Source organism: Prionailurus bengalensis, chromosome D2 (assembly GCF_016509475.1).
Source record: "Prionailurus bengalensis isolate Pbe53 chromosome D2, Fcat_Pben_1.1_paternal_pri, whole genome shotgun sequence".
NCBI classification, from domain to species: domain Eukaryota; kingdom Metazoa; phylum Chordata; class Mammalia; order Carnivora; family Felidae; genus Prionailurus; species Prionailurus bengalensis.
The window spans coordinates 21,723,497-21,739,541 of record NC_057351.1 but is presented as its reverse complement, the minus strand read 5'-3'; the positions used below and the strand labels follow the sequence as shown (position 1 = coordinate 21,739,541).

The 16,045-nt window shown below is 38.8% G+C and overlaps 1 protein-coding gene and 1 pseudogene across 3 annotated transcripts in view; one reads left to right on the top strand and one right to left on the bottom strand.

Annotated features, from left to right (window-relative positions):
* Nucleotides 1-16,045, top strand: part of ANK3 (ankyrin 3) — a 697,552-nt gene that overhangs the window by 329,480 nt on the left and 352,027 nt on the right. The window lies entirely within an intron of this gene.
* Nucleotides 5,678-7,318, bottom strand: LOC122492783 (annotated as a pseudogene).

The following is a 16,045-nucleotide window of genomic DNA, read 5'->3' as shown; positions in this document are numbered from 1 at the left end:
AGTTTATCAATCTGGTGCCTGCAATGATGTCTCCAAATACTTCCTACCTAGCAGCAGACGAAGAGTCGCCCTCCTCACATGCCTTCTCACCTGTCGTTTTTGACCTCTCTTCTCTCTTGGTTCTTCTGTGGTGCTTAGAAGCTTCTTAGAGATTCAAAAGTAGTTTCTCTTTAAGAAAAATTGTAGGACCCATTTAAATAGGACAGTACACAACTGAAATTAATTGTCCTGGCTCTCTAAGTATTTTTTTGATTTTTGTAATGTTTGTTTATTTTTGAGACACAGAGAGAGAGACAGACAGACAGACAGACAGAGCATGAGCAGGGGAAGGGCAGATAGAGAGAGGGAGACAGAATCCGAAACAGGCTCCAGGCTCCGACCTGTCAGCACAGAGCCCTATACCGGGACTGTACTCACAAGCTGTGAGATCATTACCTGAGCCAAAGTCAGATGCTTAACCGACTGAGCCGCAGGCACCCCCGTTAGTCTTTTTAAATCAAATATTAATTTTCAAAATCAAATATTACAAATATTAAGTCATCTCCATAAAAACCTTATGAGTAGTTTCTTCTATGCCCTCATTTCTCCATTTTAGAAGTGTGAAAACAGAAAGGTTAGGTCACTTGTCTGAGGCCATTCCCCCAGCAAGTGGTCACTCTGGGACTACCCTATGACATCTCTTTTTTTCTCTTCAATTTTACTGAGATATAACTGACATATAACTTTGTTTAAGGTTTACAATGTAACAGTTTGACATATGAGCATATGAAATGTTTACCACAGAAGTTCAGTCAACATCCATCACCTTGTATAGCTTAATAATTTCTTTTTTCTTGTGATGAGAACATTTATGACCTATTCTCTCAGCAACTTCCACTTCTGAATTCATTTGTGTTCAGACTTCCCAAGGTTGGAAAGGTTGGCACCCAGGTCCCCCACCCCCAACTGGGGCCCAGCTTTCTGCTACCCCTCCCAGGTGTTAGAGGCAGACTAGCTCCAAACTGGTCCCTCCTCCCCAAGACTGCTCTATCAGAAGGGTTCCTTTTGTGGTTACTGTTCATGATATTGTCCCATACACACACAGAAACCAGTAAGAAAACAGACTGTGTCCTTAATAGCCCAACGGCTTTATCCGGCCTAGAGAAGCTTAGCATTTCTCTGTTGAGGTTGCCATGACCAGAAAGTACAGTTACTGTTCACCACTTGTATTTGTCAGGTTGAAGCATACGTACCTTTGATCCCCAAACATAGCATAATTGTTTTCTCTTTTCCAGGTTAGAAAAGCAAAATAATCTGTGTAAGAAAATTCACAGGTGGAGGGTGATAACTGCTTTATCTTGCCTCTTCCCAACTCTGCAAGTTAGTGTAGCCTGATTGCTAAAACAACCCCTAAATTTGACCCGGTAAAGGTTCACATCACAGACCAGTGTGGCTTGGTGGAGGGGCCGTGGAGTTATTTGGAGTCTAGACCCCACGTGGTTTGAAACTCCATCTCTACTGGGCCCTTGGAGTCCTTCAATGGATCCTCAGAGAGGGGTCAACAGCCATTAGAAGAGAGGGACAGGAGAAGAGGGACAAAGACTGTGTGGGAGTCCTAAGGGCCAGGCTTTGAGGTGCCATATGTCACATCAGTGTGCATCCCTTTCCGACGTCCGTGACATTGCTTCACCTGGCTGCAGGGAGACTGAGAACACAAGTCGAGATATGTGCCCAGCAAGAGAATGGAAATTGTGTGGAGAATAACTAGCCAGTGTCTGCTATACCAACTAAAGTTGGTTTTATTAAAACGTTCCTAATAAAGTTTTTTTCCCCTTTCTGTCCTCCCTCCCTGCCTTCCTTCCAAGAAATACTTAGTGAGAACCTTCTTTTAAGTGTCAGGAACTCTAAGCTCTATGAAATACAGCTGTGAACAAAATCAGACATTGCCCCTTCTGGTGGAGTTTGCAGCCTGGCACTGGGAAGTTTAGAGGTTAATCACATTGTGACACACACAAAATGGAAAGTTGTAGCTGTGCCTTGTCCTCTGAAGGGAGGCATGTGAAGCTATGAATCCTACAATGGAAGAAGCTTACTTTGTCAGGATGGCAGGAACATGAAACTGTAAGGTAGAGAGGCATCATCTAGGTGAAGAATGGAGACAGCGGGTAGGGGCAGGCCTGGAAGACGATGAAGCTGAAAGGGAGAAGGAGGCCACAGCACGTGGCCCATGATGAAAGGCTGGGGAGGGAAGCTTCCGTCTTGTGCATGCAGGTGCCATTCGCTAAGCAAAGAAACAGTGGTAGATCGGTGGGGGGCACGCCTTGCATTTACCTTTGGACATGGTGGAGTGGGACGCTTCCAAGGGAAGATGTCGTATAGACGGTTGAATTTTGGATTTGGGGAGCTCAGAAGCGGAGTCTGGGACGAGTCATCTAGTGCAAGAGATAACTGAAGCTGTGGGTATGGATGGCATGGCCCCGGGCGGAGACTAGAGCGGGAAGAGGGGAAGGTCCCAGCTGGAGATCGAAGGACTCTGATGTTCAGTGGGAAAGCGGGCTGGGTCTGCGGAGTAGGGAGAAGAGCCAAACGCCTCTGCAACAGCTACTTCCTAAGCTTCAGTTTCAAATAAGTGAAAGAATGAATGAGAGGAAGAGGGAGGGAGAGAGGAGGGGGTGGAGGGAAGGAGAGAGGGAAGGAGGGTGAGAGGGATGGAAAGAGAGAAAGGACCAATGGCACATAAATCAGGCAAGGCCTTTCTATATTCATCTTTTGCTTAATCAGAAGACTTGTTGTTTTTAACAGGTAGCACACAAGTAGGCCGATATTACCTACAGTGTGATACATGAGGGATGTGGCAAAAGTCCTTTCAGGAAGGTGCCGTGAATTCCGACTGATGAGAAAAGTGAAAATAATACTATGATTTTCTCTGGGTCTTTCCAGAACTGGAGGAGTTGCTGTTTGGAAAGTTTCATAAACCAAACTCTCAAGCAATGCAAAATGAGGCTGCATGGCTATAGTAGTGAAGAGAGTCTTAAAAAAAAATCAAACTGAAACAAAAGGGGGTGGAGAAATCAGCTGCAAGTCTCACTGCAGCAGTAGCTATGTCTGATTTCAGGAAAAGGAGTTTGAACCCAGCTGGCACTTGCAGTAAGGATTTTACTTTGCCTTCCTTCGTAGATATATTGACATCCCTGCCTGCTTAATGAGGACAACAGTGTCAGGCAAAAGCCACATAATAATAGCATTGCTTCATGCTTGTTTGTTTTCCGAACTCCTTACTGTTGCTAATTAGTTAATGTACCCAGTGTTATTAGCTGATGTCAGAAACACATCTGAGAAGTGCAGTCTACCCAGAAGGATCTCAGTTGGTGTAAAAGCCTGAGTGGGGGAAAATGGGAAGAAAGAGAAGAATCCCCAGCTAGAGGAGGATGCAGCGACTTCAGCCCCGGTGACTGACACATTCTACTTGTGCACTGGGGGGAGGTGTCTCTCCAGACTGCACTTCATTCTCTCCAGTGGCATATAGGCAGATGCCTTCGTTCTTTTTCTGTCAGTCCTCCAGAGTCCTTCCTTGTCTGAGCGGCACAGCAGATTGCTAAGTGTAATGGCAAAGTTCAAAGTTGAGGGAGTGTTTCGTAGGAGGGGGAGTCTCTGATTCTATTGCCTTCTGCAGATTAATTCTAGAGAGGCTGGGAATAAAGTGAAAAAACATCCTGCAGGGGGTGTGCTGGGAAATGAGTTGCCTGAACAGACGGTGATGGGGGGCTAAGGGCAAAAAGCAACAAAAGTTATTGATTTTCCACTGTGCACCTAGCAGTGGGGAGGGATGGGGGACGGTTGTAGGCGGTGGGCCTCTTGGACCAGTTCTTTACAGAGATAATAGCTAAGTGGCAGAGACAGGACAAATATGCTGGAAAAGGGCAAAGCAATACAGAACCACATTAAACAAGTGACTTCAAATATGCAGTCACAATATTTGTTAAGTGTCCAGAAGGTTCATCTCTGCTAGATTGTATCTCTGCCACTCAGGGGCCAAGGGAGCACTGGGAACATAATGACTCTCTAGACTCAGTGTACTCAGTTTGTAACACAGGAGTCATAACATCTACCTTACATGATTTTGATGTAGATTCATTAGATAATTCATGTAAATCCTGGCACACGGTGAGTATTTCATACATACGGATGAATTTGTAAATAAAGGAATCAAATGGTTAACATAGTGTCTGGGACATAATAAATGCTCATTTAAGGGACCTATCGTTATTGTGGTATTATTTTGTAAGTCTTTAGAGAAAATGGAAGAAGTCTCTTCTCTGGTAACCTAATGTTTGGCTCTACCCTTCCAACTTTGCCCACTGACATACTGAGCAAGGGGATGGTTGGGTAATTTGCATCCTCACAGTTCTGTAGAAAGGAATAAATTTGAGTTATTAGCATTTTGCTGCCTCAGTTGCTTCAAGGTTTTGGAAAGAAGCCAAAGATAAGAGTGTAGAGGTGCCACCCACTCAATTTTCAGTGAGATTTTGGATACAAGGGACACACAGGTTGGCACCAGGGAGTAAATGAAATCATGCCGGTTAGAGAAATGGCCCGAGAGAAAGCGTGTGTTTAAACAATTGGTTTACTCAGGTGTGGAATGGGGGCGAGTAACTGGGACCTCCCTGTGATATAATAGAGTAGAAAACCTGGAGGGCCCTCAGTGAATTTCTATCTGAAAGTTGGCCCAGAAAATGCAGGAACAATCATGCATTTCCATTGACAGTGCAATCGTTTATAGATTTCCTGAACAAAAGTCTACCATGGTTGATTAATTTGGTTGAACAGCATTAAGCAGTTTGTTTTTCTTATTGCAATTCATCCAGGCCACCAGGTATAGTGGCAAAAATAGCAAATGAGAAAAAGGCAAGGTAGTAAAAAAAATTATTATCTGCTTTAAAACAGGTACAATGCTAGGTACTTTATAAGAGTTGCCAAATTGAGGTGTCATAGTAACTCCATGGAGTATATAAAACACAGGTAAATCTGACTCTAAAATCAATCCTTTTCTATAACTTCTGTAATGAAAACACCTGGATTATCATCTAGGGATCAACAAACTGGCCCCTGCCTGTTTTTTGTGAATAAAGTTTTATTGGAGCAAGGCCATGTCCATTTATTTACAAATTGTCTAACACCTGCTTTTATATTACAAACAGCAAGGTACAATAATTGTGGCAGTGACTGTATGGCCCCAAATACTTGCTACATGGCCCTTTATGAAAAAGTCCCGTGGGGTGCCTGGGTGGCTCCGTCGGTTGGGCGTCTGACTTTGGCTCAGGTCATGATCTCACAGTTCGTGGGTTCGAGCCCCGCGTCGGGCTCTGTACTGACAGCTCGAAGCCTGGAGCCTGCTTTGGATTCTTGTCTCCCTCTCTCTCTGCTCCTCCCCGACTCATGCTCTGTCTTTCTCTCAAAAATAAATAAACATTGAAAACGTCTCATGGCCCCTGGAACTATGAGTTTGTTTACTGCCCTGACACTTTGGGCGAGGTTCCTTATGAGACAGTGTCTTCTGCTATAAAACATGGTTGATGCCAGCCTTGTCTATATTTACAGAATTGTTGTGAGAAGGTAATCTCTTACATGTGAAAATCGTATAGAAACAAAAGTGGTCTACCCTGTAGTATAGTTTCAGTTTTTTCCTCCCATCATACTATTAAGGGAATTTTTTTTTTTTGGCTGTGTACATGGAGTGCTTTATTCACCACAGAGTGATACATGCTAAGATGGGTTGGGCTTGGGCCAATGTCCCCATACGTACAGAACTGAATACAGCGGGTCTCTGAGAGGCAGTCTGATTTGCCTTGATGTGGAAAGGGAGATGGAGAATATGAAGATGGTCTTACAACCAGTGATGTGTTCAGTCCTATGCTGGTAGTCACTTCCAGGCTGGGGTCGATCCCTGCCAGGTTTGGAGGGCCTTCTGTACCACATCTTCCCACTGGGCATCTGATATCTCCAGAGCCCAGGCAGGAACCCCTGGCACAGGCAGGCTTACTCCAGCCATTGTCCTTTTCACCAACTCCACATGTTCTGAAATCACAAAAAGCGGGAGAACAGAAACGATGGGACCAGCTCCACTCCCCCATTCTTTGAATTAACCCATAACCCTTGGGCTAGCAGTGTGGCCAAATCCATCTTGTTATTTCCAGGCAAGCCCACCTGCAACCCAAGTCCAGCACAATAGCCTTTCACCTGGATTCTGAAGTCTGTAAAGTCTTAGATAACAAACCGTTGTTTTAGGAACGGGGTGTTCCGCTATGACTCCCCTTTACTGGCTCTACCCAGTCCCTTTCCTCCAACATTATTCCAAAATGAAAGCATGCTCCCTTTACCCAGGTCCTGTGGCTGCCTCCTCCTCTTCATCCTCGCCCTCTAATGGCAGGTCTGGCAAATGAAGCCCAGGGCCTTGGTCCCATCCTCAATATCAGCAACTACATCTTCTCCATACCCCACCAGTGCCAGCTCTGCCTCCTCTTGTTCAGGATCTTGGTTCAGGGGTTGGTAGGAGTAGCCAGCTGAGTCTGCCCCTGTTTTCTCCTGCTCTTCTTCAGGCTCCTGGCTGCTCCAATCCACAGTGCCTTCCATAGGGCCCTGGTGTGGCCCTAATTCCTCAGTCTGATTGGGGAAGATATGCTGGGGGCCAGTGGTATCTCCCCCTAGGACTACTGCTGCCATCTGGTAGGGCCGCTCAGAGCCCTCGGCTGAACCCCAAGGGAATTTTCAAATATACAAAAAATTTGAAAGAAGTGCACAGTGAATGCCCATATGCCCATCACCTAGAGTCTACGATTAACATTTTTCTAGACTTGTTTTGTTACCTGTGTATCTATCTACCAATCTCTCTATCCACCCATTATTCCATCCTATTTTTTATGCATTTCAAAGTGAGGTGTGCACACCAGTTTAACTGGAGGTCAATGTGTGTCTACTTTTTTAAGGTAAAACATACATACTGCGGAATGCACAAAATTTAAGTGTATCATTTGATGAACTTTTACAAGTGACCCTTGTTGAGATATAAAACATTATGATCACCCCAGAAAATTCCCTCATGCCCCTTCTCACTTGTTCCCCACCTCACCCTACTCCCAGAGGTAACTGCTGCTCTGATCTTTTTCACTCAGCATATTGCTGTATTTGAGATTCAATGTTTTGTTATGTAGAACAGTGGTTGGTTGCTTTTTGTTGCTGAGAGATATTAATTGGATGAAGGCACCAGTTTATTTCTTCATTCTTCTGTTGATCCACACCTAGGTGGTCTCTGCTTTTGGTTATTATGAATAAATCTGTGCACATTCTTGTACCAATTCTTTCATGAACATATGCTTTCTTATTTTTTTGTGTAAACTTCTGGGAGTGAGATTGTTCAGTTGTAGGGTGGTTTTATAAAGAACTGCCAAAGTAGCTGTAGAATTTCACCCACCCCCTCTATCCCCCAATAATGTGTTAAGAGTTCTGGTTGTTTCACATTCTTGCCACCATTTGATTTGTGTCTGTCTTTTTAACTTTACCCTTTCCAGTATGTGGTTAGTGGTATCTCATGGTGGATTTAATTTGTGTTGCTCTGATAACTAATAATGCTTAATAAGTACCCTTTTATGTATTGGCCATTTGTAAGTATCTGGTAAAGTTGAGTTACTTCTAGTGTATAGTATGAAATGGGAATAGAGGGTTCATTATTCTCCTTACGGGCATGCTGTTGTCCTGTGCAACTTGTTCAAAAGACTTTGTTCTCCCAATTGAATTGCTTTGTACCTTTATTATAAATAAATTAAAGATTTAAGTATAGGTCTATTTCTGTTCCATTGATCTATTTGTCTACCTTAACACCAGTACCAGTACTCTCTCGATTATTGTGGTTTTATAATAAATCTTAAATTCAGGTAGTGTAAGTCTTCCAACTTTGTTTTTATTTTTCAAGATTGCTTTGGATATTCTAGATCCTTTTTATCTATTACAAATTTTTGAATAAGCTTGTCATTTAAAAAGAAACTGAAAAAGTTATGATGGGGAATTCATTGAATCTGTAGATCTGAAGAAAATGGGTATTTTAACAATGTTAGGACTTCCAATCCATGAATGTGGTATATCTCTACATTTGTCTAGATCTTTAATTTTTTTCAGCATTATTTCAATGTAAAAATGTGAACATCTTGCATGTTTTTCATTAAATTTATTCCTGAGTGGGGGCGCCTGGCTGGTTCATTCAGAGGAATGTGCCATTCTTGATCTTGGGGTTGTGAGTTCATGCCCCATGTTGGGCATAGAGATTACTTTTAAAAAATATTCTTAAGTATTAAGTGGTTGTTGGTGCTTTTAAAAGTAGAATTTTTCTTTTTTCTTTCTTTCTTTCTTTCTTTCTTTCTTTCTTTCTTTCTTTTCTTTCTTTCTTTTTTTTTTTTTTTGAATTTCATTTTCCACGTGTTTGCAGCCAGCATATAAAATAGAGTTGCTATTTGTAAATAGATCTAATTGTATCCTAAAACCAAGCTAAAGTCACTTATTAGTTCTAGGAGTTGTTTTGTAAATGCCTTAGGGTCTTTCTATGTAAACAATTATGTCATCTATGAAAAGAGTCCGTTTTACTCTTCCTTTCCAGTCTTTATGACTTTATTGCTTTTCTTTAACTTTTTACACTGGCTAAGATCTCCTGTACAGTGTTAAATAGAAGTAGTGGAAAGGACAGGCTTACCTTGTTCTTACTCTTAGTACAAAAGCATTCAAGAGTTTACCATTATGTATAATAATAGCTTTTGTAACTTTTTCATAGACTTTTTTTTATCAAATTGAGAAAATTTTCTTAATGACATAAGGAGATTCAATTTTGTCAAATGGATTTCATTTGTTGAGATAATCATATGATTTTTTTCTTTATTAACTTTTTGATGCATTACCTTTATTGACTTTTATGAAGATTAATTCAAGTTTGTATTTTTGGAGTAAACCTATTTGTTGCTCAATTTGATTTTGCAAATATTTTCCAAAGTGTTTTTGCATATATCTTGATGAGAGAGATAATTTTGTGTTATTTGTTGTTAATTTCTTTGTTAGATTTTGGTATTAAGATTATTCTGACCTCATTAAATGAGTTGAAGTGTCTCTACCTCCTCTATTTCCTGAAAGACTGGAATATCTGAAGTATAATAGATGCATAGTGTTACATTGGTTTCAGGAGTACAACATAGTGATTGAAGAAGTCTGTACATTATTCTGTGCTCATCACAAATGTAGCTATCATCTTTCACCATACAATGCTATTACAATACCATTTACTATATAACCTATACTATACCTTTTGTCCCTGTGACTTATTCATTCCATAACTGAAAGTCTGTATCTCCCATTCCCCTTCACCCATTTTGCCCAGAGCCCGACTCCCTTCTTCTATGGCAATCATCAATTCTCTGTTTTTATGGATCTGTATCTGCTTTTTTGTGTATTTGTTTATTCACTTGTTTTATTTCTTAGATTCCACATATAAGTGAAGTCATATGGTATTTGTCTTTCCCTCTCTGGCTTATTTCACTTTGCATAATATCTTAGAGGTATATGTGTGTGTTTGTGTATGTGTGCATATCTCACATCTTAATTCATTCATCTATTGACGGACATTTGAATTGCTTCCGTATCTTGGCTGTTGTAAATAATGCTGCAATAAACATAAGGGTGCATATGTTTTTAAATTAGTATTTTCATATTATTTGAGTAAATACCCAGTAGTGAAATTACTGGATCATATGGTAGTTCTATTTTTAATTTTTTGAGGAACCGCATACCGTTTTCCACAGTGGCTGCAACAACTTACATTCCCACAGTGTGCAAGGGCTCCTTTTTCTCCACATCCTTGCCAGCACTTGTTATTTCTTGTCTTTTTGATTCTAACCATTCTGACAGGGATAGGGTGATGTCTCATAGTATTTTTGATTTGCATTTCTTTGATGGTTAGTGATATTGAACATCTTTTCATGTATCTGTTGGGCATCTTTATGTCTTTGGAAAAATGTCCATTCAAGTCCTCTGTTCATTTTTTAATTGGATTATTTTGTTTCTTTGGTGTTGAGTTGTACAAGTTCTTTATATATTTTGGATATTAACTCCTTAGTGGATATATCATTTGTGAATATCATCGACAATTCTCTAGGTTGCCTTTTCATTTTATTGATGGTTTCCTTCACTGTGCTAAAGGCTTTTATTTTGATGTAGTCCCAATAATTTATTTTTGCTTTTGTTTCCCTTGCCTGAGGAGACCTATCTAGAAAAATGCTGCTAAGGCCAGTGTCAAAGAGATTCCTACCTATGTTTTCTTCTGGGAGTTCTATGGCTTCATGTCCTGAATCCACCTTGAGTTTTTTTTATATGGTGTAAGAAAGTGGTCCAATTTCATTCCTTTGCATGTAGTTGTCCAGTTTTCCCAGTACCACTTATTGAAGAGACTATCTTTTCCCCATAAGTATTCTTGCCTCCTTTGTCATAGGTTAATTGACCATATAAGCATGGATTTATTTCTGGGCTCTCTGTCCCATTGATCATCATATCTGTTTTTATGCCAGTACCATGCTGTTTTGATTACTACAGCTTTGTAGTATATCTTGAAATCTGGAATTGTGATACCTCCAGCTTTGATCTTCTTTCCCAAGATTGCTTTGGCTATTGGAGGTCTTCTGTGGTTCCATACAAATTTTAGGATTATTTGTTCTAGTTCTGTGAAAAATGCTGTTGGTATTTTGATAGAGAGTGCATCAAATTTGCACTTTGCTTTGGGTAGGATGGACATTTTAACAATACTAATTCTTCCAATACATGAGCATGGAATATCTTCCCATTTGTTTGTGTCCGATTCAATTTCTTTCATCAATGTTTTATAGTTTTCAGAGTATAGGTCTTTTACCTCCTTGGTTAAGTTTATTCCTAGGTATTTTATTCTTTTTGGTGCAGTTGTAAATGGAATTGTTCTTTTAATTTCTTTTTCCACCACTTCATTATTAGTGTATAGAAATGCAACCAATTTCTATGTATTAATCTTGTGTCCTTCAACTTTACTGAATTCACTTATTATTTCTAATTCTTCTTTGGGTAAGTCCTTAGGGTTTGCTATGTATAATATCACATCACCTGCAAATAGTGACAGTTTAACTTCTTCTTAATCAATTTGGATTGCTCTTTCATTCTTTCTTCTTTTCTTTCTTTCTTCCTTTCTTTCTTTCTTTCTTTCTTTCTTTCTTTCTTTCTTTCTTTCTTTCTTTCTTTCTTTCTACTATGCTACAACTTCCAGTACTATGTTGAATAAAAGTGGTGAGAGTGGACATCCTTGTCTTGTTCCTGATCTTAGAGGGGAAAGCTCTCAGTTTTTCCCCATTGAGTATAATGTCAGCTATGAGTTTTTCATATATGCCCTTTATTGTATTGAGGTATGTTTCCTCTGCACCCACTTTGTTGAGACTTTTTGTCATGAATGGATGTTGAATTTTTTCAGATGCTTTTTCTGCATTTATTGAGATGATCATGGTTTTTAACCTTCATTTTGTTGATGTGGTGTTTCATGTTGATCTGTGAATATTGAACCGGCTTTATATCCCTGAAATAAATCCCATTTGGTTATGGTGAATAATCTTTTCAATGTGTTGTTTAATGCAATTTGTTTATATTTTATTGAGGCCTTTAGTTTTCTTTCTTTTTTGTGTGGTGTCTTTTGTTTGTTTTGGGTATCAGGGTACTACTGGCCTCGTAAAATGTATTTGAAAGCTTTCCTTGTTCTTCTATTTCTCAGAACACTTTGAGAAGAATAGGTATAAACTCTTCTTTAAATATTTGGTAGAATTCACTTGTGAATCCATTTGGTCCTAGGCTTTTGTTTGTTGAGAGTTTTTTGATTTATCACTCAATTTTGTTACTAGTTATTGGTCTGTTTGGCTTTTCTAGAGTTGGTGTAATATTGATATTTCTTACCTAGGAATTTAATTAAACTCATCAGTGAAACCATGTGAGTGTGGAGTTTCTCTCGTGAGATGATATTACATGATTTCAATGTCTTTAAATTTTTTTTTAATGTTTATTTTTGACAGAGAGAGAGAGAGAGAGAGAGAGAGAGAGCAGGGGAGGGGCAGAGAGAGAAGGAGACACAGAATCTGAAGCAGGCTCCATGCTCTGAGCTGTCAGCACAGAGCCCGACATGGGGCTAGAACTCACAGTCTGCGAGATCATGATCTGAGCTGAAGCCGGACGCTCAACCGACTGAGCCACCCGGGCACCCCGATTTCAATTTCTTTAAAAAAAAATAGCCTCTCAAATTTTCCTGTTCAGTTTTTGTCAGTTTTAGTAAGTTGTAATTTTATTGAGGAATTTGTCCATTTCATCTAAATTTTGAATTTATTGGCATAAAGTTACTCATAATATTCACTTATCTTTTTTAAATTTTTTTTTCAACGTTTATTTATTTTTGGGACAGAGAGAGACAGAGCATGAACAGAGAAAGAGGGAGACACAGAATTGGAAACAGGCTCCAGGCTCTGAGCCATCAGCCCAGAGCCTGACGCGGGGCTCGAACTCACGGACCGTGAGATCGTGACCTGGCTGAAGTCGGACGCTCAACAGACTGCGCCACCCAGGCGCCCCTTCACTTATCTTTTTAACATCTAGTCCGTAGTAATTATTTATGGTATTGTAAATTGTGTTCTTTGACTTTTTTAGTACCAATTACTTGTAGTGCATAACAAGCCACCCCAAAATTAGTAAATTAAAATAATAATCATTTATTTATCTGTGAGTAGGCCATTTGGGCTGGGATTACCTAAGAAGTTCTTAGAGTCCAGGCAGGTTCACATGGGGGTCTTTGCTCAGCTGCCAGTCTGCTCAGAGGCTCTGCTAAGCCAGAATTGTTATATAGTGGCTCTGCAGTGTTCTTAGACAGAATGAAAATGTGCAAATTCTCTTGAAGCCTAGTCTTGTTTTATGACAGAATTGCTTTTTATCCATATTTTTTTGATCAAAGTAAGTCACAAGAAGAACCCAGATTTACAAGTTTGAAAAATGGACTTCATCACCAATTCCAAATGACTGTGGTTGTGGGGCAGGGGAGAATTAGTACCATTTTTGCAATCTATCACATATATACTATTATGGAGAAATTGTCATAAACTTGGCAATTTTGTGCAAATAGTCTTATCAGTATCATGATACAGCAGTCTTCGTGCTGTATCTTTCTGGAATTTACATAACATTGAGTTCTTTGGTGTTTAATCAAAAGCAACTCCTTTTCTCCCGTTAATACTTAGGAAAATTTTGATTGTTTATATGTTTTTGTTTTATAAGTAATTGTGTATTTTGGTTACTTGCACAATCCCAAACCAATAGAGTTTCAAGCTATGTTTTGGTCCATAATACTTTAAGAATTGAAAATGTGGCACTGGTGAAAATTATCATGGATATGTTGATTTGGAGCTTAAAAATAGGTTGAGTCTTCAATGTTGTAGATAAACTATAGGTAATATGAAAGGTAATTAAGTACCTTATCATAGGTAAGATATTTCTCTAGGTTTCTCATCTTGTCTGTCAGTAGAGCAATTGTTGGACACAGAAAATGTAAGTGGAGTTGGGCATGTGATAATGGAAATGCAGTTTAATTCTACCAATCTGCAAGTATATATTTATGCCTCGCTGTTAAGTCATATTTGTTTCACCTTTTTGGAAATGTACCTCTGGACATTTATCCAACATTACTTATGAGTGTGTGAACTCATCTGGTGAAAAGAGTGGTCATTTTTAGCATTGATTCTCTCATGGGGAAATTGGAGGTGACCTAAATGTCTAACGGAAGGGGGCTGATTTTTTTTTAATATGACAGATTCATCACATGAAATAGTATACACCCATTTAAAAGTTATAGAGGAATATTTAGTGACCTGTATGGATGTTCATTATATATAGTTGGTACATAATATATATTTAAAAGCAGATTGTGAAGCTACTTGTGGTATTCTACTTTTGGTAAGATACTTACATGTAAATACTTGTATGCACAAAAAGGCTTAAAAGGATATATAACAAAAATGTTAATGGTGGTTATTTCTGAATGATGGCAATATGATTATTTTTCCAGTTTTACTTAAGATAGAATTGACAGCATCGTAGTAGTTCTAGGTGCACAACATGATGATCGGATAAATGTATATATTACAAAATAATTACTACTGTAAGTTTATTGAACATCCATCACCTACAGACTTTTTTCTTGTGTTGAGAACTTTTAAGGTCTACTCTCTTAGCAAGTTTCAAATATATGATACACTACTGTTAACTTTACTCACCATGCCATACATTATATTCCCAGAACTTATTTATCTTATAACTGGAAGTTTGTACCTTTTGACCACCTTCACCCACCCCCTCTTTGTATCTATGAGTTTAGTGTTTTTAGATTCTATATATAAGTAAGATCATACAGTATTTGTCTTTCTTCGTCTGACTCATTTCACTTAGCATAATGCCCTCAAGGTCCATTCATGCTGTCACAAATGGCAGAATTATCTTCCTTATTGTGGCTGACTAATATTCCTCTGTATGTGTGTGCATGTGGAGGGCGTGTGTAGGTGGGTAGGTGTGTGTGTAAGATTTTTTTTTTATTCACTTGTTTGTCCATAGACACTTAGACTGTTTCCATGTTTTGACTATTGTAAATGGGACATAGATACCTTTTCAAGATAGTGATTTTGTTTCCTTCAGATACATACCCAGAAATGGAATTGGTGACTCATTTGGTAATTCTGTTTTCAGTGTTTGTTGTTGTTTGTTGTTTTGCTGTTGTTGTCAAGTGTATTCTTAATCCCCTTTATCTGTTTTACCCATCAACTCCTGCCCCTCTTCCCTTTGACAACCACCTGTTCTCTGTACTTATGGGTCTATATTTGCTATTGTTTGTTTGCTCATTTGCTGTTTTTTTTAAGATTCCACATATAAGTGAAATTATAGCATGTGCCTTTGTCTGATTTATCTCACTTACCATAATACCCTCTAGGTCCATCCATGTTGTCACAAATGCCAAGGTCTTATTCTTGTTTATGACTAATATTTCACTGTGTGTGTGTGTGTATGTGTGTGTACATACACATACATACATATATCACATCTTCTTTATCCGTTCATCTCCCAGTGGGCACGTAGGTTGCTTCCTTATTTTGGCAATTATAAATAATGCTGTAGTAAATATAGGGGTGTGCATATCTTTTTGAATTAGTGTTTTAGTTTTCTTTGGGTAAATATCCAGTAGTGGAATCCTTGGATCCTATGGTAATTCTATTTTTAATTTTTTGAGGAACCTCCATACTGTTTTTACTGCACCAATTTACATTCCCACCAACGATGCACAAGGATTCCTTTTTCTTCCACATCCTCGCCAACACTTGCTATTTCTTGTCTTTTTGAATACCCATTCTAACAGATATAAGGTAATGCAATATGATTTTCCTGTTTTTAATCCACAATTTAAAATTTTTAGCATATATGTTGAAGACATGAAAAATAAATAAAAATGACTTTTAAAAGCCTTACACAGCCACAACTTACAGAATTATTTGCATTTTTAAATTGCTACACTCTATGTAATAAGATCTATGGAGCTTTATAAAATCTCTAGAGTTACCTAAAGCTTGAGATGATCTACTTATACAAAAGACGGATTTTATTATCATCCTAGTAGAACATGGATGGCATCATGAAATATAGTAGTTTCCTTAGGATTTTTGCTTTTGCTGTTAACATTCACAAGAACTCATAAAGATGGGGGAAATTCTTTTCTTATAAGCATCATGTTTTTATTTGAAAACATCACCGTTATTAAAATGACTTACAGACATTTTGGTTGGAAGCAGAATCAGCATTCTTATTCCTTTCTTATAAGTCAAATATTCATGGCTTCCTGAGTCTTTAAAAGAATCAGTTGGCTGGAAAATCATAGTTGAAAATGGCATATATATTGGATCTGTGTTAAACTACTTGCCATAATTCTGTGCTTTTCTTTCCAGTCTAA